The sequence below is a fragment of the Larus michahellis genome, chromosome 2, assembly GCF_964199755.1.
Source record: "Larus michahellis chromosome 2, bLarMic1.1, whole genome shotgun sequence".
NCBI classification, from domain to species: domain Eukaryota; kingdom Metazoa; phylum Chordata; class Aves; order Charadriiformes; family Laridae; genus Larus; species Larus michahellis.
In genome coordinates this window covers 131,466,877-131,490,359 of record NC_133897.1, presented here as the reverse complement: position 1 = coordinate 131,490,359, position 23,483 = coordinate 131,466,877, and the positions used below count along the sequence as shown (strand labels likewise).

At 54.2% G+C, this 23,483-nt stretch overlaps 1 protein-coding gene and 9 non-coding genes across 10 annotated transcripts in view; 9 read left to right on the top strand and 1 right to left on the bottom strand.

Annotated features, from left to right (window-relative positions):
• Window positions 1–23,483, bottom strand: part of DNAJC5B (DnaJ heat shock protein family (Hsp40) member C5 beta) — a 97,391-nt gene that overhangs the window by 46,249 nt on the left and 27,659 nt on the right. The gene's annotated exons all lie outside the window — the stretch shown is intronic.
• TRNAA-AGC (transfer RNA alanine (anticodon AGC)) lies at window positions 182–254 on the top strand. Its single transcript has one exon. It is a non-coding gene; the product is annotated as a tRNA-Ala (tRNA).
• Window positions 3,561–3,649, top strand: TRNAY-GUA (transfer RNA tyrosine (anticodon GUA)). Its single transcript is given in 2 exon segments — window positions 3,561–3,597; window positions 3,614–3,649. It is a non-coding gene; the product is annotated as a tRNA-Tyr (tRNA).
• Window positions 3,985–4,057, top strand: TRNAA-AGC (transfer RNA alanine (anticodon AGC)). Its single transcript has one exon. It is a non-coding gene; the product is annotated as a tRNA-Ala (tRNA).
• TRNAA-AGC (transfer RNA alanine (anticodon AGC)) lies at window positions 15,394–15,466 on the top strand. Its single transcript has one exon. It is a non-coding gene; the product is annotated as a tRNA-Ala (tRNA).
• TRNAY-GUA (transfer RNA tyrosine (anticodon GUA)) lies at window positions 18,773–18,861 on the top strand. Its single transcript is given in 2 exon segments — window positions 18,773–18,809; window positions 18,826–18,861. It is a non-coding gene; the product is annotated as a tRNA-Tyr (tRNA).
• TRNAA-AGC (transfer RNA alanine (anticodon AGC)) lies at window positions 19,197–19,269 on the top strand. Its single transcript has one exon. It is a non-coding gene; the product is annotated as a tRNA-Ala (tRNA).
• Window positions 20,657–20,745, top strand: TRNAY-GUA (transfer RNA tyrosine (anticodon GUA)). The gene is given in 2 exon segments: window positions 20,657–20,693; window positions 20,710–20,745. It is a non-coding gene; the product is annotated as a tRNA-Tyr (tRNA).
• On the top strand, window positions 21,427–21,499 carry TRNAA-AGC (transfer RNA alanine (anticodon AGC)). The gene has a single exon. It is a non-coding gene; the product is annotated as a tRNA-Ala (tRNA).
• On the top strand, window positions 22,679–22,751 carry TRNAA-AGC (transfer RNA alanine (anticodon AGC)). Its single transcript has one exon. It is a non-coding gene; the product is annotated as a tRNA-Ala (tRNA).

Sequence of the window (23,483 nt, the reverse complement as noted above, 5' to 3'; positions counted from 1 at the left end):
TGGTGGTGCTGAGCGCTGGGGTTTTTGAGGAGTGACCTCCCTCAGGCAAGTGAGTGGGAGGGTGGATGTGGGTGTGTGGGAGCCAGTCCGATGGGAAGGCCCCGAGTCCGGGTGTGGGGCAGGCTGGGCCAGGGGTGGGTGGCTGGAAGGGAGAAAGGACCTCAGGCAGAGGCTGTGGGCTGGGGAATTAGCTCAAGTGGTAGAGCGCTCGCTTAGCATGTGAGAGGCAGCGGGATCGATGCCCGCATTCTCCAATGCTTTTCATTCCCCTTGCCCGGACACAGGGCCCCTTGCCTGCGGCAGTATCCTCTGGGAGGTTTGGGAAGGTCCTGGTCTGCCCAGGCTGCACAGAGAACAACAGCTTCCAGGGCTACATGTAGAGTACGATGGACTCAGGATCAAGGGAAGGGAGTCTTCCCCCTTGCTTGCCATCTAACAGATGGCACCTAGAATGCTGTGACCAACTTTGGTTCTCCATGCAGAAGGGAGAGAGAGACCGACTGCAGCCACCTCAGAATAGGGCCACCAGGATTACTGGGAGCAGGCGCACATGCCCTGTGAGGAGAGGCCAATGAATGCGGGCTTGTCCAGACGCCAGGGAAGAGAGGGCTTTGGGGAAGCTAAGCAGCATCTTTCAAATGCTTATCATGAGGTTTTGCATTCAACAGCTAGGCTTTTTGCTGGTGTGATTGGTGGAGGAATGACGAACAACAGGGCACAGCTGAAGCAAGACAGGTTCCATTTTTTCTTCCCTCCCACCAGCCAGGCAGGAGAAGGCGGCTGCCCAAGGGGCTGTGCAGCCTCCATGCTTGAGCTGGCTGGCTGAAGCCTTGAGCAAACTCGTGGGATCTCTGAGCTGGGGCTGCCTGGTGATGCATGCTGGAACAGACACGTATTGAGGCCTCATCAAAGGTGACTGCTTTGACAACTCTGTCATGCGGGCAGATCTGGGAGAGCGCCCTGATGGTTCTTCAATATCTCTGCTGATAGACCTGAGGAGTGCAGGCTCCCTTGCGTGTCTACCGCTACATCTTGTCCGGGCCCTGAGTGGCCCTAACAGGCCTGAATGGCCCTGACCAGCCTCATGCCGGCCTCCACATCCACCCATGGATTTACGTTCAGCTCTGGGCCTTCACCCTCTTTCCGTGCGACACCGCAGGAATCCTGGTCTCTAGCTCACCCATGCCTATGCTGCTGTGCTCATCCTGAGTGCCATTACGTGGCACGTGCAGGACAACCTGGTGATCAGGCGCAGTCAGGATCATTCATGAACTGCAGGTGCTGCTTGACAAACCTCATCTCCTTCTATGACAAGGTGACTCACTTAGTGGATGAGGGAAAGGGAAAGACTGTGGATGTCGTTTACCTGGACTTTAGTAATGCCTTCGACACCATTTCCCACAGCATTCTCCTGGAGAAACTGACTGCTCATGGTTTGGATGAGCGTACTCTCTGCTGGGTAAAAAACCGGCTGGGTGGCCAGGCCCAAAGAGTTGTGGTGCATGGAGATCAATCCAGCTAGTGGCCAGTCACAAGCGGTGTTCCCCAGGGTTAAGTATTGCACACAGATCTGTTTAATATCTTTATCAATGAACTGGATGAGGGGATCGAGTGCATCCTCAGTAAGTTTGCAGCTGACACCAAGCTAGATGGGAGTGTTGACGTGCTTGAGGGTAGGACGGCTCCACAGAGGGATCTGGACAGGATGGAATGATGGGCCGAGGACAATGGTGTGAGGTTCAACAAGGCCAAGTGCTGGGTCCTGCACTTGAGTCACAACAACCCCATGCAACGCTACAGGCTTAGAGAAGAGTGGCTGGAGAGCAGCCCAGCAGAAAAGGACCTGGGGGTATTGGTCGACAGCCAGATGAATATGAGCCAGCAGTGTGCCCAGGTGGCCAAGGCGGCCAACAGCATCCTGGCCTGTTTCAGGAAAAATGTGGTGAGCAGCACTGGGGAAGTGATTGCCCCCTGTACTCGGCACTGGTGAGGCTGCACCTCGACTACTGTGTTCAGTTTAGGGCCCTTCACTCCAAGAAAGACATTGAGATTCTGGAGCGGGTCCAGAGAAGGGCAACAAAGCTGGTGAGAGGTCTAGAGAACAAGTTTTATGAGGAGCGGCTGAGGGAACTGGGGTTGTTTAGCCTGGAGAAAAGGAAGCTGAGGGGAGACCTTATCACTCTCTACAACTACCTGAAAGGAGGTTGCAGTGAAGTAAGGGTCAGTCTCTTCTCCCAAGTAACAAGCCATAGGACAAGAGGAAAAGCCTTTAGTTGCGCCAGGGGAGGTTTAGATTGGATATTAGGAAAAATTTCTTCATCGAAAGACAGAAAGACATTGGAACAGGCTTCCCAGGGAAGTGGTGGAATCGCCATCCCTAGAGGTATTTAAAAAAAGAGTAGAGGCGGTGCTTAGGAACATGGTTTAGTGGTGGTTTTGTCAGTGTCAGGTGGATGGTTGGACTCGATGATCTTAATGGTCCCTTCCAACCCAGACGGTTCTATGATTCTATGGCTATGCCATTGCCTATGTCCAACCACAGAAAGCCTTGATGCAGATGCTGACATGCAGACGGATATTCTGTGTTGACCTCATCCCTGTCTTGTCAGTCTGGATCTGCCTGGCATTCACTGGACGTGATCATCACGCTGACCTACAGAGTGACATCCTGGCGTGCTGTTGTCCTTGCCTCAGTATGACAATGGTGCCTTCTGCTTCTTGACTGTCTCTTATAGCAAGGCACCATGGCTTGGTCTTCCCAGGTCAGGTGGTGTGGACCTGAGAGATGGTGGGCAATATGGGACTAAGACAAATCATTCTTTCTTCCTGATGAATGGATCGATGCCCATGTTCTCCAGTGCTTTTCATTCCCCTTGCCTGGACACAGGGCCCTTGACCTGGGGCCAGTGTCCTCTGGAGGCTGTGGCAGCACGCAGAGCACCCAGTCAGTAAAGAGCAGGAAAAGACCCCAAGGTGTAACAAGAGCAGCACCGGCAGTTTTACAGGAGACATTACTTTCTCCATCTTTTCTTGACAGGCATCAAATGTCATCTCAAGTACTGTGTCCAGATTTGAGCTCCACCACAGAGGAATGGCATCAAGGAAATGGAGCAACTTCAGCGGAGGGCTGCAAAGAAGCTCAGGAACCAAAGGGATTTCTATGTGAGGATGGACTGAGGACACCGGGCATGTTCAGCCTGGAGAAAAAGAGGTTCAGGGGGCTTACACGTGACCTTATAGCACTTTGGAGGACCTTACAGAGCAGAGGAAATGTTGTCCGTTTGTCTGGTGCAGGACCAGTGGGCAAAAGAGAGCAGAGTGAAATGGAATCAAGAGAAGTTGCAGTAGGATACGGGTAAGCCTCTTTTTGGCCCTGAGGAGAGTCCAGCTGCAAGACTTGATGGGCTAAAGGGTTGCCCATGGTGGTTGCCGGTGGTATGATGTTGGAGCCGAGTCTATTTGAATGAGGATGTTGGAGCAGAGGCATTGTTCTCCGCTTTGCATGGAGAAGCGTTGGATGAGTGTGTGATGGGCGAGGTACTGGGCAGGGCTCCATGCTTCCTTCGATAGCTCAGCTGGTAGAGCGGAGGACTGTAGGCTCCCTTGCACGGCCATCCTTAGGTCGCTGGTTCAACTCCGGCTCGAAGGAGTGCCCTTTTGGCTCTGCACCGCACCCTGCAGTGCCACTGCCTTTTGGCCCTGCCCGGGTGATTCCCCTTCAAGGGCTGCACAGCCCTGAACTCTTGCTTGAGGTGCAGAAGATGACTGGCCAAGGCAGTTTTAGGTGAGTGCTGGGCTGGGGATGGTGGTGCTGAGCGCTGGGGTTTTTGAGGAGTGACCTCCCTCAGGCAAGTGAGTGGGAGGGTGGATGTGGGTGTGTGGGAGCCAGTCCGATGGGAAGGCCCCGAGTCCGGGTGTGGGGCAGGCTGGGCCAGGGGTGGGTGGCTGGAAGGGAGAAAGGACCTCAGGCAGAGGCTGTGGGCTGGGGAATTAGCTCAAGTGGTAGAGCGCTCGCTTAGCATGTGAGAGGCAGCGGGATCGATGCCCGCATTCTCCAATGCTTTTCATTCCCCTTGCCCGGACACAGGGCCCCTTGCCTGCGGCAGTATCCTCTGGGAGGTTTGGGAAGGTCCTGGTCTGCCCAGGCTGCACAGAGAACAACAGCTTCCAGGGCTACATGTAGAGTACGATGGACTCAGGATCAAGGGAAGGGAGTCTTCCCCCTTGCTTGCCATCTAACAGATGGCACCTAGAATGCTGTGACCAACTTTGGTTCTCCATGCAGAAGGGAGAGAGAGACCGACTGCAGCCACCTCAGAATAGGGCCACCAGGATTACTGGGAGCAGGCGCACATGCCCTGTGAGGAGAGGCCAATGAATGCGGGCTTGTCCAGACGCCAGGGAAGAGAGGGCTTTGGGGAAGCTAAGCAGCATCTTTCAAATGCTTATCATGAGGTTTTGCATTCAACAGCTAGGCTTTTTGCTGGTGTGATTGGTGGAGGAATGACGAACAACAGGGCACAGCTGAAGCAAGACAGGTTCCATTTTTTCTTCCCTCCCACCAGCCAGGCAGGAGAAGGCGGCTGCCCAAGGGGCTGTGCAGCCTCCATGCTTGAGCTGGCTGGCTGAAGCCTTGAGCAAACTCGTGGGATCTCTGAGCTGGGGCTGCCTGGTGATGCATGCTGGAACAGACACGTATTGAGGCCTCATCAAAGGTGACTGCTTTGACAACTCTGTCATGCGGGCAGATCTGGGAGAGCGCCCTGATGGTCCTTCAATATCTCTGCTGATAGACCTGAGGAGTGCAGGCTCCCTTGCGTGTCTACCGCTACATCTTGTCCGGGCCCTGAGTGGCCCTAACAGGCCTGAATGGCCCTGACCAGCCTCATGCCGGCCTCCACATCCACCCATGGATTTACGTTCAGCTCTGGGCCTTCACCCTCTTTCCGTGCGACACCGCAGGAATCCTGGTCTCTAGCTCACCCATGCCTATGCTGCTGTGCTCATCCTGAGTGCCATTACGTGGCACGTGCAGGACAACCTGGTGATCAGGCGCAGTCAGGATCATTCATGAACTGCAGGTGCTGCTTGACAAACCTCATCTCCTTCTATGACAAGGTGACTCACTTAGTGGATGAGGGAAAGGGAAAGACTGTGGATGTCGTTTACCTGGACTTTAGTAATGCCTTCGACACCATTTCCCACAGCATTCTCCTGGAGAAACTGACTGCTCATGGTTTGGATGAGCGTACTCTCTGCTGGGTAAAAAACCGGCTGGGTGGCCAGGCCCAAAGAGTTGTGGTGCATGGAGATCAATCCAGCTAGTGGCCAGTCACAAGCGGTGTTCCCCAGGGTTAAGTATTGCACACAGATCTGTTTAATATCTTTATCAATGAACTGGATGAGGGGATCGAGTGCATCCTCAGTAAGTTTGCAGCTGACACCAAGCTAGATGGGAGTGTTGACGTGCTTGAGGGTAGGACGGCTCCACAGAGGGATCTGGACAGGATGGAATGATGGGCCGAGGACAATGGTGTGAGGTTCAACAAGGCCAAGTGCTGGGTCCTGCACTTGAGTCACAACAACCCCATGCAACGCTACAGGCTTAGAGAAGAGTGGCTGGAGAGCAGCCCAGCAGAAAAGGACCTGGGGGTATTGGTCGACAGCCAGATGAATATGAGCCAGCAGTGTGCCCAGGTGGCCAAGGCGGCCAACAGCATCCTGGCCTGTTTCAGGAAAAATGTGGTGAGCAGCACTGGGGAAGTGATTGCCCCCTGTACTCGGCACTGGTGAGGCTGCACCTCGACTACTGTGTTCAGTTTAGGGCCCTTCACTCCAAGAAAGACATTGAGATTCTGGAGCGGGTCCAGAGAAGGGCAACAAAGCTGGTGAGAGGTCTAGAGAACAAGTTTTATGAGGAGCGGCTGAGGGAACTGGGGTTGTTTAGCCTGGAGAAAAGGAAGCTGAGGGGAGACCTTATCACTCTCTACAACTACCTGAAAGGAGGTTGCAGTGAAGTAAGGGTCAGTCTCTTCTCCCAAGTAACAAGCCATAGGACAAGAGGAAAAGCCTTTAGTTGCGCCAGGGGAGGTTTAGATTGGATATTAGGAAAAATTTCTTCATCGAAAGACAGAAAGACATTGGAACAGGCTTCCCAGGGAAGTGGTGGAATCGCCATCCCTAGAGGTATTTAAAAAAAGAGTAGAGGCGGTGCTTAGGAACATGGTTTAGTGGTGGTTTTGTCAGTGTCAGGTGGATGGTTGGACTCGATGATCTTAATGGTCCCTTCCAACCCAGACGGTTCTATGATTCTATGGCTATGCCATTGCCTATGTCCAACCACAGAAAGCCTTGATGCAGATGCTGACATGCAGACGGATATTCTGTGTTGACCTCATCCCTGTCTTGTCAGTCTGGATCTGCCTGGCATTCACTGGACGTGATCATCACGCTGACCTACAGAGTGACATCCTGGCGTGCTGTTGTCCTTGCCTCAGTATGACAATGGTGCCTTCTGCTTCCTGACTGTCTCTTATAGCAAGGCACCATGGCTTGGTCTTCCCAGGTCAGGTGGTGTGGACCTGAGAGATGGTGGGCAATATGGGACTAAGACAAATCATTCTTTCTTCCTGATGAATGGATCGATGCCCACGTTCTCCAGTGCTTTTCATTCCCCTTGCCTGGACACAGGGCCCTTGACCTGGGGCCAGTGTCCTCTGGAGGCTGTGGCAGCACGCAGAGCACCCAGTCAGTAAAGAGCAGGAAAAGACCCCAAGGTGTAACAAGAGCAGCACCGGCAGTTTTACAGGAGACATTACTTTCTCCATCTTTTCTTGACAGGCATCAAATGTCATCTCAAGTACTGTGTCCAGATTTGAGCTCCACCACAGAGGAATGGCATCAAGGAAATGGAGCAACTTCAGCGGAGGGCTGCAAAGAAGCTCAGGAACCAAAGGGATTTCTATGTGAGGATGGACTGAGGACACCGGGCATGTTCAGCCTGGAGAAAAAGAGGTTCAGGGGGCTTACACGTGACCTTATAGCACTTTGGAGGACCTTACAGAGCAGAGGAAATGTTGTCCGTTTGTCTGGTGCAGGACCAGTGGGCAAAAGAGAGCAGAGTGAAATGGAATCAAGAGAAGTTGCAGTAGGATACGGGTAAGCCTCTTTTTGGCCCTGAGGAGAGTCCAGCTGCAAGACTTGATGGGCTAAAGGGTTGCCCATGGTGGTTGCCGGTGGTATGATGTTGGAGCCGAGTCTATTTGAATGAGGATGTTGGAGCAGAGGCATTGTTCTCCGCTTTGCATGGAGAAGCGTTGGATGAGTGTGTGATGGGCGAGGTACTGGGCAGGGCTCCATGCTTCCTTCGATAGCTCAGCTGGTAGAGCGGAGGACTGTAGGCTCCCTTGCACGGCCATCCTTAGGTCGCTGGTTCAACTCCGGCTTGAAGGAGTGCCCTTTTGGCTCTGCACCGCACCCTGCAGTGCCACTGCCTTTTGGCCCTGCCCGGGTGATTCCCCTTCAAGGGCTGCACAGCCCTGAACTCTTGCTTGAGGTGCAGAAGATGACTGGCCAAGGCAGTTTTAGGTGAGTGCTGGGCTGGGGATGGTGGTGCTGAGCGCTGGGGTTTTTGAGGAGTGACCTCCCTCAGGCAAGTGAGTGGGAGGGTGGATGTGGGTGTGTGGGAGCCAGTCCGATGGGAAGGCCCCGAGTCCGGGTGTGGGGCAGGCTGGGCCAGGGGTGGGTGGCTGGAAGGGAGAAAGGACCTCAGGCAGAGGCTGTGGGCTGGGGAATTAGCTCAAGTGGTAGAGCGCTCGCTTAGCATGTGAGAGGCAGTGGGATCGATGCCCGCATTCTCCAATGCTTTTCATTCCCCTTGCCCGGACACAGGGCCCCTTGCCTGCGGCAGTATCCTCTGGGAGGTTTGGGAAGGTCCTGGTCTGCCCAGGCTGCACAGAGAACAACAGCTTCCAGGGCTACATGTAGAGTACGATGGACTCAGGATCAAGGGAAGGGAGTCTTCCCCCTTGCTTGCCATCTAACAGATGGCACCTAGAATGCTGTGACCAACTTTGGTTCTCCATGCAGAAGGGAGAGAGAGACCGACTGCAGCCACCTCAGAATAGGGCCACCAGGATTACTGGGAGCAGGCGCACATGCCCTGTGAGGAGAGGCCAATGAATGCGGGCTTGTCCAGACGCCAGGGAAGAGAGGGCTTTGGGGAAGCTAAGCAGCATCTTTCAAATGCTTATCATGAGGTTTTGCATTCAACAGCTAGGCTTTTTGCTGGTGTGATTGGTGGAGGAATGACGAACAACAGGGCACAGCTGAAGCAAGACAGGTTCCATTTTTTCTTCCCTCCCACCAGCCAGGCAGGAGAAGGCGGCTGCCCAAGGGGCTGTGCAGCCTCCATGCTTGAGCTGGCTGGCTGAAGCCTTGAGCAAACTCGTGGGATCTCTGAGCTGGGGCTGCCTGGTGATGCATGCTGGAACAGACACGTATTGAGGCCTCATCAAAGGTGACTGCTTTGACAACTCTGTCATGCGGGCAGATCTGGGAGAGCGCCCTGATGGTCCTTCAATATCTCTGCTGATAGACCTGAGGAGTGCAGGCTCCCTTGCGTGTCTACCGCTACATCTTGTCCGGGCCCTGAGTGGCCCTAACAGGCCTGAATGGCCCTGACCAGCCTCATGCCGGCCTCCACATCCACCCATGGATTTACGTTCAGCTCTGGGCCTTCACCCTCTTTCCGTGCGACACCGCAGGAATCCTGGTCTCTAGCTCACCCATGCCTATGCTGCTGTGCTCATCCTGAGTGCCATTACGTGGCACGTGCAGGACAACCTGGTGATCAGGCGCAGTCAGGATCATTCATGAACTGCAGGTGCTGCTTGACAAACCTCATCTCCTTCTATGACAAGGTGACTCACTTAGTGGATGAGGGAAAGGGAAAGACTGTGGATGTCGTTTACCTGGACTTTAGTAATGCCTTCGACACCATTTCCCACAGCATTCTCCTGGAGAAACTGACTGCTCATGGTTTGGATGAGCGTACTCTCTGCTGGGTAAAAAACCGGCTGGGTGGCCAGGCCCAAAGAGTTGTGGTGCATGGAGATCAATCCAGCTAGTGGCCAGTCACAAGCGGTGTTCCCCAGGGTTAAGTATTGCACACAGATCTGTTTAATATCTTTATCAATGAACTGGATGAGGGGATCGAGTGCATCCTCAGTAAGTTTGCAGCTGACACCAAGCTAGATGGGAGTGTTGACGTGCTTGAGGGTAGGACGGCTCCACAGAGGGATCTGGACAGGATGGAATGATGGGCCGAGGACAATGGTGTGAGGTTCAACAAGGCCAAGTGCTGGGTCCTGCACTTGAGTCACAACAACCCCATGCAACGCTACAGGCTTAGAGAAGAGTGGCTGGAGAGCAGCCCAGCAGAAAAGGACCTGGGGGTATTGGTCGACAGCCAGATGAATATGAGCCAGCAGTGTGCCCAGGTGGCCAAGGCGGCCAACAGCATCCTGGCCTGTTTCAGGAAAAATGTGGTGAGCAGCACTGGGGAAGTGATTGCCCCCTGTACTCGGCACTGGTGAGGCTGCACCTCGACTACTGTGTTCAGTTTAGGGCCCTTCACTCCAAGAAAGACATTGAGATTCTGGAGCGGGTCCAGAGAAGGGCAACAAAGCTGGTGAGAGGTCTAGAGAACAAGTTTTATGAGGAGCGGCTGAGGGAACTGGGGTTGTTTAGCCTGGAGAAAAGGAAGCTGAGGGGAGACCTTATCACTCTCTACAACTACCTGAAAGGAGGTTGCAGTGAAGTAAGGGTCAGTCTCTTCTCCCAAGTAACAAGCCATAGGACAAGAGGAAAAGCCTTTAGTTGCGCCAGGGGAGGTTTAGATTGGATATTAGGAAAAATTTCTTCATCGAAAGACAGAAAGACATTGGAACAGGCTTCCCAGGGAAGTGGTGGAATCGCCATCCCTAGAGGTATTTAAAAAAAGAGTAGAGGCGGTGCTTAGGAACATGGTTTAGTGGTGGTTTTGTCAGTGTCAGGTGGATGGTTGGACTCGATGATCTTAATGGTCCCTTCCAACCCAGACGGTTCTATGATTCTATGGCTATGCCATTGCCTATGTCCAACCACAGAAAGCCTTGATGCAGATGCTGACATGCAGACGGATATTCTGTGTTGACCTCATCCCTGTCTTGTCAGTCTGGATCTGCCTGGCATTCACTGGACGTGATCATCACGCTGACCTACAGAGTGACATCCTGGCGTGCTGTTGTCCTTGCCTCAGTATGACAATGGTGCCTTCTGCTTCCTGACTGTCTCTTATAGCAAGGCACCATGGCTTGGTCTTCCCAGGTCAGGTGGTGTGGACCTGAGAGATGGTGGGCAATATGGGACTAAGACAAATCATTCTTTCTTCCTGATGAATGGATCGATGCCCACGTTCTCCAGTGCTTTTCATTCCCCTTGCCTGGACACAGGGCCCTTGACCTGGGGCCAGTGTCCTCTGGAGGCTGTGGCAGCACGCAGAGCACCCAGTCAGTAAAGAGCAGGAAAAGACCCCAAGGTGTAACAAGAGCAGCACCGGCAGTTTTACAGGAGACATTACTTTCTCCATCTTTTCTTGACAGGCATCAAATGTCATCTCAAGTACTGTGTCCAGATTTGAGCTCCACCACAGAGGAATGGCATCAAGGAAATGGAGCAACTTCAGCGGAGGGCTGCAAAGAAGCTCAGGAACCAAAGGGATTTCTATGTGAGGATGGACTGAGGACACCGGGCATGTTCAGCCTGGAGAAAAAGAGGTTCAGGGGGCTTACACGTGACCTTATAGCACTTTGGAGGACCTTACAGAGCAGAGGAAATGTTGTCCGTTTGTCTGGTGCAGGACCAGTGGGCAAAAGAGAGCAGAGTGAAATGGAATCAAGAGAAGTTGCAGTAGGATACGGGTAAGCCTCTTTTTGGCCCTGAGGAGAGTCCAGCTGCAAGACTTGATGGGCTAAAGGGTTGCCCATGGTGGTTGCCGGTGGTATGATGTTGGAGCCGAGTCTATTTGAATGAGGATGTTGGAGCAGAGGCATTGTTCTCCGCTTTGCATGGAGAAGCGTTGGATGAGTGTGTGATGGGCGAGGTACTGGGCAGGGCTCCATGCTTCCTTCGATAGCTCAGCTGGTAGAGCGGAGGACTGTAGGCTCCCTTGCACGGCCATCCTTAGGTCGCTGGTTCAACTCCGGCTTGAAGGAGTGCCCTTTTGGCTCTGCACCGCACCCTGCAGTGCCACTGCCTTTTGGCCCTGCCCGGGTGATTCCCCTTCAAGGGCTGCACAGCCCTGAACTCTTGCTTGAGGTGCAGAAGATGACTGGCCAAGGCAGTTTTAGGTGAGTGCTGGGCTGGGGATGGTGGTGCTGAGCGCTGGGGTTTTTGAGGAGTGACCTCCCTCAGGCAAGTGAGTGGGAGGGTGGATGTGGGTGTGTGGGAGCCAGTCCGATGGGAAGGCCCCGAGTCCGGGTGTGGGGCAGGCTGGGCCAGGGGTGGGTGGCTGGAAGGGAGAAAGGACCTCAGGCAGAGGCTGTGGGCTGGGGAATTAGCTCAAGTGGTAGAGCGCTCGCTTAGCATGTGAGAGGCAGTGGGATCGATGCCCGCATTCTCCAATGCTTTTCATTCCCCTTGCCCGGACACAGGGCCCCTTGCCTGCGGCAGTATCCTCTGGGAGGTTTGGGAAGGTCCTGGTCTGCCCAGGCTGCACAGAGAACAACAGCTTCCAGGGCTACATGTAGAGTACGATGGACTCAGGATCAAGGGAAGGGAGTCTTCCCCCTTGCTTGCCATCTAACAGATGGCACCTAGAATGCTGTGACCAACTTTGGTTCTCCATGCAGAAGGGAGAGAGAGACCGACTGCAGCCACCTCAGAATAGGGCCACCAGGATTACTGGGAGCAGGCGCGCATGCCCTGTGAGGAGAGGCCAATGAATGCGGGCTTGTCCAGACGCCAGGGAAGAGAGGGCTTTGGGGAAGCTAAGCAGCATCTTTCAAATGCTTATCATGAGGTTTTGAATTCAACAGCTAGGCTTTTTGCTGGTGTGATTGGTGGAGGAATGACGAACAACAGGGCACAGCTGAAGCAAGACAGGTTCCATTTTTTCTTCCCTCCCACCAGCCGGGCAGGAGAAGGCGGCTGCCCAAGGGGCTGTGCAGCCTCCATGCTTGAGCTGGCTGGCTGAAGCCTTGAGCAAACTCGTGGGATCTCTGAGCTGGGGCTGCCTGGTGATGCATGCTGGAACAGACACGTATTGAGGCCTCATCAAAGGTGACTGCTTTGACAACTCTGTCATGCGGGCAGATCTGGGAGAGCGCCCTGATGGTCCTTCAATATCTCTGCTGATAGACCTGAGGAGTGCAGGCTCCCTTGCGTGTCTACCGCTACATCTTGTCCGGGCCCTGAGTGGCCCTAACAGGCCTGAATGGCCCTGACCAGCCTCATGCCGGCCTCCACATCCACCCATGGATTTACGTTCAGCTCTGGGCCTTCACCCTCTTTCCGTGCGACACCGCAGGAATCCTGGTCTCTAGCTCACCCATGCCTATGCTGCTGTGCTCATCCTGAGTGCCATTACGTGGCACGTGCAGGACAACCTGGTGATCAGGCGCAGTCAGGATCATTCATGAACTGCAGGTGCTGCTTGACAAACCTCATCTCCTTCTATGACAAGGTGACTCACTTAGTGGATGAGGGAAAGGGAAAGACTGTGGATGTCGTTTACCTGGACTTTAGTAATGCCTTCGACACCGTTTCCCACAGCATTCTCCTGGAGAAACTGACTGCTCATGGTTTGGATGAGCGTACTCTCTGCTGGGTAAAAAACCGGCTGGGTGGCCAGGCCCAAAGAGTTGTGGTGCATGGAGATCAATCCAGCTAGTGGCCAGTCACAAGCGGTGTTCCCCAGGGTTAAGTATTGCACACAGATCTGTTTAATATCTTTATCAATGAACTGGATGAGGGGATCGAGTGCATCCTCAGTAAGTTTGCAGCTGACACCAAGCTAGATGGGAGTGTTGACGTGCTTGAGGGTAGGACGGCTCCACAGAGGGATCTGGACAGGATGGAATGATGGGCCGAGGACAATGGTGTGAGGTTCAACAAGGCCAAGTGCTGGGTCCTGCACTTGAGTCACAACAACCCCATGCAACGCTACAGGCTTAGAGAAGAGTGGCTGGAGAGCAGCCCAGCAGAAAAGGACCTGGGGGTATTGGTCGACAGCCAGATGAATATGAGCCAGCAGTGTGCCCAGGTGGCCAAGGCGGCCAACAGCATCCTGGCCTGTTTCAGGAAAAATGTGGTGAGCAGCACTGGGGAAGTGATTGCCCCCTGTACTCGGCACTGGTGAGGCTGCACCTCGACTACTGTGTTCAGTTTAGGGCCCTTCACTCCAAGAAAGACATTGAGATTCTGGAGCGGGTCCAGAGAAGGGCAACAAAGCTGGTGAGAGGTCTAGAGAACAAGTTTTATGAGGAGCGGCTGAGGGAACTGGGGTTGTTTAGCCTGGAGAAAAGGAAGCTGAGGGGAGACCTTATCACTCTCTACAACTACCTGAAAGGAGGTTGCAGTGAAGTAAGGGTCAGTCTCTTCTCCCAAGTAACAAGCCATAGGACAAGAGGAAAAGCCTTTAGTTGCGCCAGGGGAGGTTTAGATTGGATATTAGGAAAAATTTCTTCATCGAAAGACAGAAAGACATTGGAACAGGCTTCCCAGGGAAGTGGTGGAATCGCCATCCCTAGAGGTATTTAAAAAAAGAGTAGAGGCGGTGCTTAGGAACATGGTTTAGTGGTGGTTTTGTCAGTGTCAGGTGGATGGTTGGACTCGATGATCTTAATGGTCCCTTCCAACCCAGACGGTTCTATGATTCTATGGCTATGCCATTGCCTATGTCCAACCACAGAAAGCCTTGATGCAGATGCTGACATGCAGACGGATATTCTGTGTTGACCTCATCCCTGTCTTGTCAGTCTGGATCTGCCTGGCATTCACTGGACGTGATCATCACGCTGACCTACAGAGTGACATCCTGGCGTGCTGTTGTCCTTGCCTCAGTATGACAATGGTGCCTTCTGCTTCTTGACTGTCTCTTATAGCAAGGCACCATGGCTTGGTCTTCCCAGGTCAGGTGGTGTGGACCTGAGAGATGGTGGGCAATATGGGACTAAGACAAATCATTCTTTCTTCCTGATGAATGGATCGATGCCCATGTTCTCCAGTGCTTTTCATTCCCCTTGCCTGGACACAGGGCCCTTGACCTGGGGCCAGTGTCCTCTGGAGGCTGTGGCAGCACGCAGAGCACCCAGTCAGTAAAGAGCAGGAAAAGACCCCAAGGTGTAACAAGAGCAGCACCGGCAGTTTTACAGGAGACATTACTTTCTCCATCTTTTCTTGACAGGCATCAAATGTCATCTCAAGTACTGTGTCCAGATTTGAGCTCCACCACAGAGGAATGGCATCAAGGAAATGGAGCAACTTCAGCGGAGGGCTGCAAAGAAGCTCAGGAACCAAAGGGATTTCTATGTGAGGATGGACTGAGGACACCGGGCATGTTCAGCCTGGAGAAAAAGAGGTTCAGGGGGCTTACACGTGACCTTATAGCACTTTGGAGGACCTTACAGAGCAGAGGAAATGTTGTCCGTTTGTCTGGTGCAGGACCAGTGGGCAAAAGAGAGCAGAGTGAAATGGAATCAAGAGAAGTTGCAGTAGGATACGGGTAAGCCTCTTTTTGGCCCTGAGGAGAGTCCAGCTGCAAGACTTGATGGGCTAAAGGGTTGCCCATGGTGGTTGCCGGTGGTATGATGTTGGAGCCGAGTCTATTTGAATGAGGATGTTGGAGCAGAGGCATTGTTCTCCGCTTTGCATGGAGAAGCGTTGGATGAGTGTGTGATGGGCGAGGTACTGGGCAGGGCTCCATGCTTCCTTCGATAGCTCAGCTGGTAGAGCGGAGGACTGTAGGCTCCCTTGCACGGCCATCCTTAGGTCGCTGGTTCAACTCCGGCTTGAAGGAGTGCCCTTTTGGCTCTGCACCGCACCCTGCAGTGCCACTGCCTTTTGGCCCTGCCCGGGTGATTCCCCTTCAAGGGCTGCACAGCCCTGAACTCTTGCTTGAGGTGCAGAAGATGACTGGCCAAGGCAGTTTTAGGTGAGTGCTGGGCTGGGGATGGTGGTGCTGAGCGCTGGGGTTTTTGAGGAGTGACCTCCCTCAGGCAAGTGAGTGGGAGGGTGGATGTGGGTGTGTGGGAGCCAGTCCGATGGGAAGGCCCCGAGTCCGGGTGTGGGGCAGGCTGGGCCAGGGGTGGGTGGCTGGAAGGGAGAAAGGACCTCAGGCAGAGGCTGTGGGCTGGGGAATTAGCTCAAGTGGTAGAGCGCTCGCTTAGCATGTGAGAGGCAGCGGGATCGATGCCCGCATTCTCCAATGCTTTTCATTCCCCTTGCCCGGACACAGGGCCCCTTGCCTGCGGCAGTATCCTCTGGGAGGTTTGGGAAGGTCCTGGTCTGCCCAGGCTGCACAGAGAACAACAGCTTCCAGGGCTACATGTAGAGTACGATGGACTCAGGATCAAGGGAAGGGAGTCTTCCCCCTTGCTTGCCATCTAACAGATGGCACCTAGAATGCTGTGACCAACTTTGGTTCTCCATGCAGAAGGGAGAGAGAGACCGACTGCAGCCACCTCAGAATAGGGCCACCAGGATTACTGGGAGCAGGCGCGCATGCCCTGTGAGGAGAGGCCAATGAATGCGGGCTTGTCCAGACGCCAGGGAAGAGAGGGCTTTGGGGAAGCTAAGCAGCATCTTTCAAATGCTTATCATGAGGTTTTGAATTCAACAGCTAGGCTTTTTGCTGGTGTGATTGGTGGAGGAATGACGAACAACAGGGCACAGCTGAAGCAAGACAGGTTCCATTTTTTCTTCCCTCCCACCAGCCGGGCAGGAGAAGGCGGCTGCCCAAGGGGCTGTGCAGCCTCCATGCTTGAGCTGGCTGGCTGAAGCCTTGAGCAAACTCGTGGGATCTCTGAGCTGGGGCTGCCTGGTGATGCATGCTGGAACAGACACGTATTGAGGCCTCATCAAAGGTGACTGCTTTGACAACTCTGTCATGCGGGCAGATCTGGGAGAGCGCCCTGATGGTCCTTCAATATCTCTGCTGATAGACCTGAGGAGTGCAGGCTCCCTTGCGTGTCTACCGCTACATCTTGTCCGGGCCCTGAGTGGCCCTAACAGGCCTGAATGGCCCTGACCAGCCTCATGCCGGCCTCCACATCCACCCATGGATTTACGTTCAGCTCTGGGCCTTCACCCTCTTTCCGTGCGACACCGCAGGAATCCTGGTCTCTAGCTCACCCATGCCTATGCTGCTGTGCTCATCCTGAGTGCCATTACGTGGCACGTGCAGGACAACCTGGTGATCAGGCGCAGTCAGGATCATTCATGAACTGCAGGTGCTGCTTGACAAACCTCATCTCCTTCTATGACAAGGTGACTCACTTAGTGGATGAGGGAAAGGGAAAGACTGTGGATGTCGTTTACCTGGACTTTAGTAATGCCTTCGACACCGTTTCCCACAGCATTCTCCTGGAGAAACTGACTGCTCATGGTTTGGATGAGCGTACTCTCTGCTGGGTAAAAAACCGGCTGGGTGGCCAGGCCCAAAGAGTTGTGGTGCATGGAGATCAATCCAGCTAGTGGCCAGTCACAAGCGGTGTTCCCCAGGGTTAAGTATTGCACACAGATCTGTTTAATATCTTTATCAATGAACTGGATGAGGGGATCGAGTGCATCCTCAGTAAGTTTGCAGCTGACACCAAGCTAGATGGGAGTGTTGACGTGCTTGAGGGTAGGACGGCTCCACAGAGGGATCTGGACAGGATGGAATGATGGGCCGAGGACAATGGTGTGAGGTTCAACAAGGCCAAGTGCTGGGTCCTGCACTTGAGTCACAACAACCCCATGCAACGCTACAGGCTTAGAGAAGAGTGGCTGGAGAGCAGCCCAGCAGAAAAGGACCTGGGGGTATTGGTCGACAGCCAGATGAATATGAGCCAGCAGTGTGCCCAGGTGGCCAAGGCGGCCAACAGCATCCTGGCCTGTTTCAGGAAAAATGTGGTGAGCAGCACTGGGGAAGTGATTGCCCCCTGTACTCGGCACTGGTGAGGCTGCACCTCGACTACTGTGTTCAGTTTAGGGCCCTTCACTCCAAGAAAGACATTGAGATTCTGGAGCGGGTCCAGAGAAGGGCAACAAAGCTGGTGAGAGGTCTAGAGAACAAGTTTTATGAGGAGCGGCTGAGGGAACTGGGGTTGTTTAGCCTGGAGAAAAGGAAGCTGAGGGGAGACCTTATCACTCTCTACAACTACCTGAAAGGAGGTTGCAGTGAAGTAAGGGTCAGTCTCTTCTCCCAAGTAACAAGCCATAGGACAAGAGGAAAAGCCTTTAGTTGCGCCAGGGGAGGTTTAGATTGGATATTAGGAAAAATTTCTTCATCGAAAGACAGAAAGACATTGGAACAGGCTTCCCAGGGAAGTGGTGGAATCGCCATCCCTAGAGGTATTTAAAAAAAGAGTAGAGGCGGTGCTTAGGAACATGGTTTAGTGGTGGTTTTGTCAGTGTCAGGTGGATGGTTGGACTCGATGATCTTAATGGTCCCTTCCAACCCAGACGATTCTATGATTCTATGGGTATGCCATTGCCTATGTCCAACCACAGAAAGCCTTGATGCAGATGCTGACATGCAGACGGATATTCTGTGTTGACCTCATCCCTGTCTTGTCAGTCTGGATCTGCCTGGCATTCACTGGACGTGATCATCACGCTGACCTACAGAGTGACATCCTGGCGTGCTGTTGTCCTTGCCTCAGTATGACAATGGTGCCTTCTGCTTCTTGACTGTCTCTTATAGCAAGGCACCATGGCTTGGTCTTCCCAGGTCAGGTGGTGTGGACCTGAGAGATGGTGGGCAATATGGGACTAAGACAAATCATTCTTTCTTCCTGATGAATGGATCGATGCCCACGTTCTCCAGTGCTTTTCATTCCCCTTGCCTGGACACAGGGCCCTTGACCTGGGGCCAGTGTCCTCTGGAGGCTGTGGCAGCACGCAGAGCACCCAGTCAGTAAAGAGCAGGAAAAGACCCCAAGGTGTAACAAGAGCAGCACCGGCAGTTTTACAGGAGACATTACTTTCTCCATCTTTTCTTGACAGGCATCAAATGTCATCTCAAGTACTGTGTCCAGATTTGAGCTCCACCACAGAGGAATGGCATCAAGGAAATGGAGCAACTTCAGCGGAGGGCTGCAAAGAAGCTCAGGAACCAAAGGGATTTCTATGTGAGGATGGACTGAGGACACCGGGCATGTTCAGCCTGGAGAAAAAGAGGTTCAGGGGGCTTACACGTGACCTTATAGCACTTTGGAGGACCTTACAGAGCAGAGGAAATGTTGTCCGTTTGTCTGGTGCAGGACCAGTGGGCAAAAGAGAGCAGAGTGAAATGGAATCAAGAGAAGTTGCAGTAGGATACGGGTAAGCCTCTTTTTGGCCCTGAGGAGAGTCCAGCTGCAAGACTTGATGGGCTAAAGGGTTGCCCATGGTGGTTGCCGGTGGTATGATGTTGGAGCCGAGTCTATTTGAATGAGGATGTTGGAGCAGAGGCATTGTTCTCCGCTTTGCATGGAGAAGCGTTGGATGAGTGTGTGATGGGCGAGGTACTGGGCAGGGCTCCATGCTTCCTTCGATAGCTCAGCTGGTAGAGCGGAGGACTGTAGGCTCCCTTGCACGGCCATCCTTAGGTCGCTGGTTCAACTCCGGCTCGAAGGAGTGCCCTTTTGGCTCTGCACCGCACCCTGCAGTGCCACTGCCTTTTGGCTCTGCCCGGGTGATTCCCCTTCAAGGGCTGCACAGCCCTGAACTCTTGCTTGAGGTGCAGAAGATGACTGGCCAAGGCAGTTTTAGGTGAGTGCTGGGCTGGGGATGGTGGTGCTGAGCGCTGGGGTTTTTGAGGAGTGACCTCCCTCAGGCAAGTGAGTGGGAGGGTGGATGTGGGTGTGTGGGAGCCAGTCCGATGGGAAGGCCCCGAGTCCGGGTGTGGGGCAGGCTGGGCCAGGGGTGGGTGGCTGGAAGGGAGAAAGGACCTCAGGCAGAGGCTGTGGGCTGGGGAATTAGCTCAAGTGGTAGAGCGCTCGCTTAGCATGTGAGAGGCAGCGGGATCGATGCCCGCATTCTCCAATGCTTTTCATTCCCCTTGCCCGGACACAGGGCCCCTTGCCTGCGGCAGTATCCTCTGGGAGGTTTGGGAAGGTCCTGGTCTGCCCAGGCTGCACAGAGAACAACAGCTTCCAGGGCTACATGTAGAGTACGATGGACTCAGGATCAAGGGAAGGGAGTCTTCCCCCTTGCTTGCCATCTAACAGATGGCACCTAGAATGCTGTGACCAACTTTGGTTCTCCATGCAGAAGGGAGAGAGAGACCGACTGCAGCCACCTCAGAATAGGGCCACCAGGATTACTGGGAGCAGGCGCGCATGCCCTGTGAGGAGAGGCCAATGAATGCGGGCTTGTCCAGACGCCAGGGAAGAGAGGGCTTTGGGGAAGCTAAGCAGCATCTTTCAAATGCTTATCATGAGGTTTTGAATTCAACAGCTAGGCTTTTTGCTGGTGTGATTGGTGGAGGAATGACAAACAACAGGGCACAGCTGAAGCAAGACAGGTTCCATTTTTGTTTCCCTCCCACCAGCCGGGCAGGAGAAGACGGATGCCCTGGAGGGCGGTGCAGCCTCCATGCTTGGAGACTGGCATGAGCTTACTGGCCAAAGCCTTGAGCAAACTGGTGTGATCTCTGAGCTGGGGCTGCTTGGAGGAGATTTCAGTAGAGATGTCCCCGGGCCTCATCGAAGGTGATTGCTTTGACAACTCTGCCATGCGGGCAGAGCTGGGAGAGGGCCCTGCCGGTCCATCAACAGCTCTGCTGGTCGTGCACAAGACTTCCGTCTGCCTTGCATGGCTACCTACCCCTACGTCTCGTCCAGGCCCTGAGTGCCCAATGAGACCTGAAAGGCCATGATGAGCCTCACGCTAGGCTCATCGTCACATCCACCAATGGGCCCAGGAGCTCTGTTCATGACCAGCTCTGGGCCTTCACTCTCTTTTGGTACTACACCGTAGGAGTCCTGGTCTCTGTCTCAGCCATGCCTATGGCTATGCCAATGGCTGTGTCCAGCCACAGAGAGCCTTGATGCAGACGCTGACATGCACATGGATGTTCTGTGTTGACGTCACCCCTGTCTTGTCGGAATGGACCTGTCTGTCATTCACTGGGCGAGATGGTCATTCTGACCCACGGAGTGACTTCCTGGCGTGCTGTTGTCCTTGCCTCAGAATGACACTGGTGCCTTCTGCTTCTTGAGTGTCTCTCAGAGCAAGGCACCATGACTGGGTGTTCCCCGGTGAGGTGTTGTGTGGCTGAGGGATGGTGGACAATGTGGGTCTAAGGCACAACCTTCTTTCATCCTTCCTTCCTACTGAAGACAGTCACGTGGGTATAGGCAAGTAGTGTGAGAACTGAGCAGTTGGATGAATGTCTGAGGAAGGCGTGAGATGATGATGCCTCATGCTTCCTTCGATAGCTCAGCTGGTAGAGCGGAGGACTGTAGGCTCCCTTGCACGGCCATCCTTAGGTCGCTGGTTCAACTCCGGCTCGAAGGAGCGCCCTTTTGGCTCTGCACCGCACCCTGTTCTGCCTTTGTCTCTTAACAGGAATGTTCACACCGCGGAGGCACTTGTTAGCTCAGAATGGGGCAGTTGAGGCCCACCAAAAGGGCTGCTGGGGATCAAGTGGGGAAGGCTGCACAAGCTTCAGTGGCAGCCCTCCAGTGGACAAGCAGCTCCACTCCGTGGTGCTGCTCAAGCAGGTGGGAGTTCAGGCAGGCTCCTTGAGTCCACAGGTCATGGCCAAGCTCAGCATCAATGGGGAACGGTGGGCAGGCACGGACAGAGCTGTGACCCAGATCCAGTGGTTCTCAGACAGGCACCAAGGGCAAGAGGTTCAGCTACAAAGTGCCTCCTGTGCAAAGGAGGGCCAGGTCTCTGCTGAGGCTTCTTGTACCATTTTCATGCAAGGCCACCGTTTGGGCATGCTCCAAGTTGTGGGTGAGCTCAGACAGCCAAACACCCAGGGTGGTGGGGATGCCGTCAGGCTCCCAAGGGATTGACCCCGAGGTCTGGTTTTGCCAGAGGGCACCTCCCTCAGGCAAGTGAGTGGGTGGGTGGGTGGGTGTGAGTGTGGGAGCCAGTCCGATGGGAAGGCCCCGAGTCCGGGTGTGGGGCAGGCTGGGCCAGGGGTGGGTGGCTGGCAGGGGAGAGGGCCTCAGGCAGAGGCCATGGGTTGGGGAATTAGCTCAAGTGGTAGAGCGCTCGCTTAGCATGTGAGAGGCAGCGGGATCGATGCCCGCATTCTCCAATGCTTTTCATTCCCCTTGCCCGGACACAGGGCCCTTTGCCTGGAGCCTGTGTCCTCTGGAGGCCGTGGAAACACACGGTGCACCCAGTCTGCAAAGAGTAGGACATTCTACTGGGGTGTAACATCCCAGGGTGTAACAAGAGCAGCACCAGGAGTTTTACAGGAGACCTTATTTTCTCCCTCTTTGCTTGACACAAGTCCAATATCATCTCAAGCACTCTGTCCAGATTTGAGCTCCACCGTAGAGGAAATTCATCATGAAAAGGCAGTAAATTCAGTGGAGCGCTATGGAGAAGCTCAGGGAATGGGGGTATTTCTACGAGCGAATGGGCTGAGGGCACTGGGCCTGTTCAGCCTGGAGAAAGAGAGGTTCAGAGGGCTTACACGTGACCTTCCAGCACTCAGGAGGACCTTATTGAGTAGAGGAAATGTACTTTTGTCTGGCGCTTGACCAGAGGGCAAAAGAGAGCGGAGTGAAATGGAATCAAGAGAAGCTGCAGTAGGATACGGGTAAGCCTCTTTGTGGCCCTGAGGAGAGTCCAGCTGTAGAGGATGACGTGGAAGGAGCTTGAGGAGTTTTTCTGTCTGTGGGTTTGCATGCCTTGGTGGACTAAATGGTTGAGCAAGGTGGTATGATGTTGGAGCCGAGTCTATTTGAATGAGGATGTTGGAGCAGAGGCATTGTTCTCCGCTTTGCATGGAGAAGCGTTGGATGAGTGTGTGATGGGCGAGGTACTGGGCAGGGCTCCATGCTTCCTTCGATAGCTCAGCTGGTAGAGCGGAGGACTGTAGGCTCCCTTGCACGGCCATCCTTAGGTCGCTGGTTCAACTCCGGCTTGAAGGAGTGCCCTTTTGGCTCTGCACCGCACCCTGCAGTGCCACTGCCTTTTGGCCCTGCCCGGGTGATTCCCCTTCAAGGGCTGCACAGCCCTGAACTCTTGCTTGAGGTGCAGAAGATGACTGGCCAAGGCAGTTTTAGGTGAGTGCTGGGCTGGGGATGGTGGTGCTGAGCGCTGGGGTTTTTGAGGAGTGACCTCCCTCAGGCAAGTGAGTGGGAGGGTGGATGTGGGTGTGTGGGAGCCAGTCTGATGGGAAGGCCCCGAGTCCGGGTGTGGGGCAGGCTGGGCCAGGGGTGGGTGGCTGGAAGGGAGAAAGGACCTCAGGCAGAGGCTGTGGGCTGGGGAATTAGCTCAAGTGGTAGAGCGCTCGCTTAGCATGTGAGAGGCAGCGGGATCGATGCCCGCATTCTCCAATGCTTTTCATTCCCCTTGCCCGGACACAGGGCCCCTTGCCTGCGGCAGTATCCTCTGGGAGGTTTGGGAAGGTCCTGGTCTGCCCAGGCTGCACAGAGAACAACAGCTTCCAGGGCTACATGTAGAGTACGATGGACTCAGGATCAAGGGAAGGGAGTCTTCCCCCTTGCTTGCCATCTAACAGATGACACCTAGAATGCTGTGACCAACTTTGGTTCTCCATGCAGAAGGGAGAGAGAGACCGACTGCAGCCACCTCAGAATAGGGCCACCAGGATTACTGGGAGCAGGCGCACATGCCCTGTGAGGAGAGGCCAATGAATGCGGGCTTGTCCAGACGCCAGGGAAGAGAGGGCTTTGGGGAAGCTAAGCAGCATCTTTCAAATGCTTATCATGAGGTTTTGCATTCAACAGCTAGGCTTTTTGCTGGTGTGATTGGTGGAGGAATGACGAACAACAGGGCACAGCTGAAGCAAGACAGGTTCCATTTTTTCTTCCCTCCCACCAGCCAGGCAGGAGAAGGCGGCTGCCCAAGGGGCTGTGCAGCCTCCATGCTTGAGCTGGCTGGCTGAAGCCTTGAGCAAACTCGTGGGATCTCTGAGCTGGGGCTGCCTGGTGATGCATGCTGGAACAGACACGTATTGAGGCCTCATCAAAGGTGACTGCTTTGACAACTCTGTCATGCGGGCAGATCTGGGAGAGCGCCCTGATGGTCCTTCAATATCTCTGCTG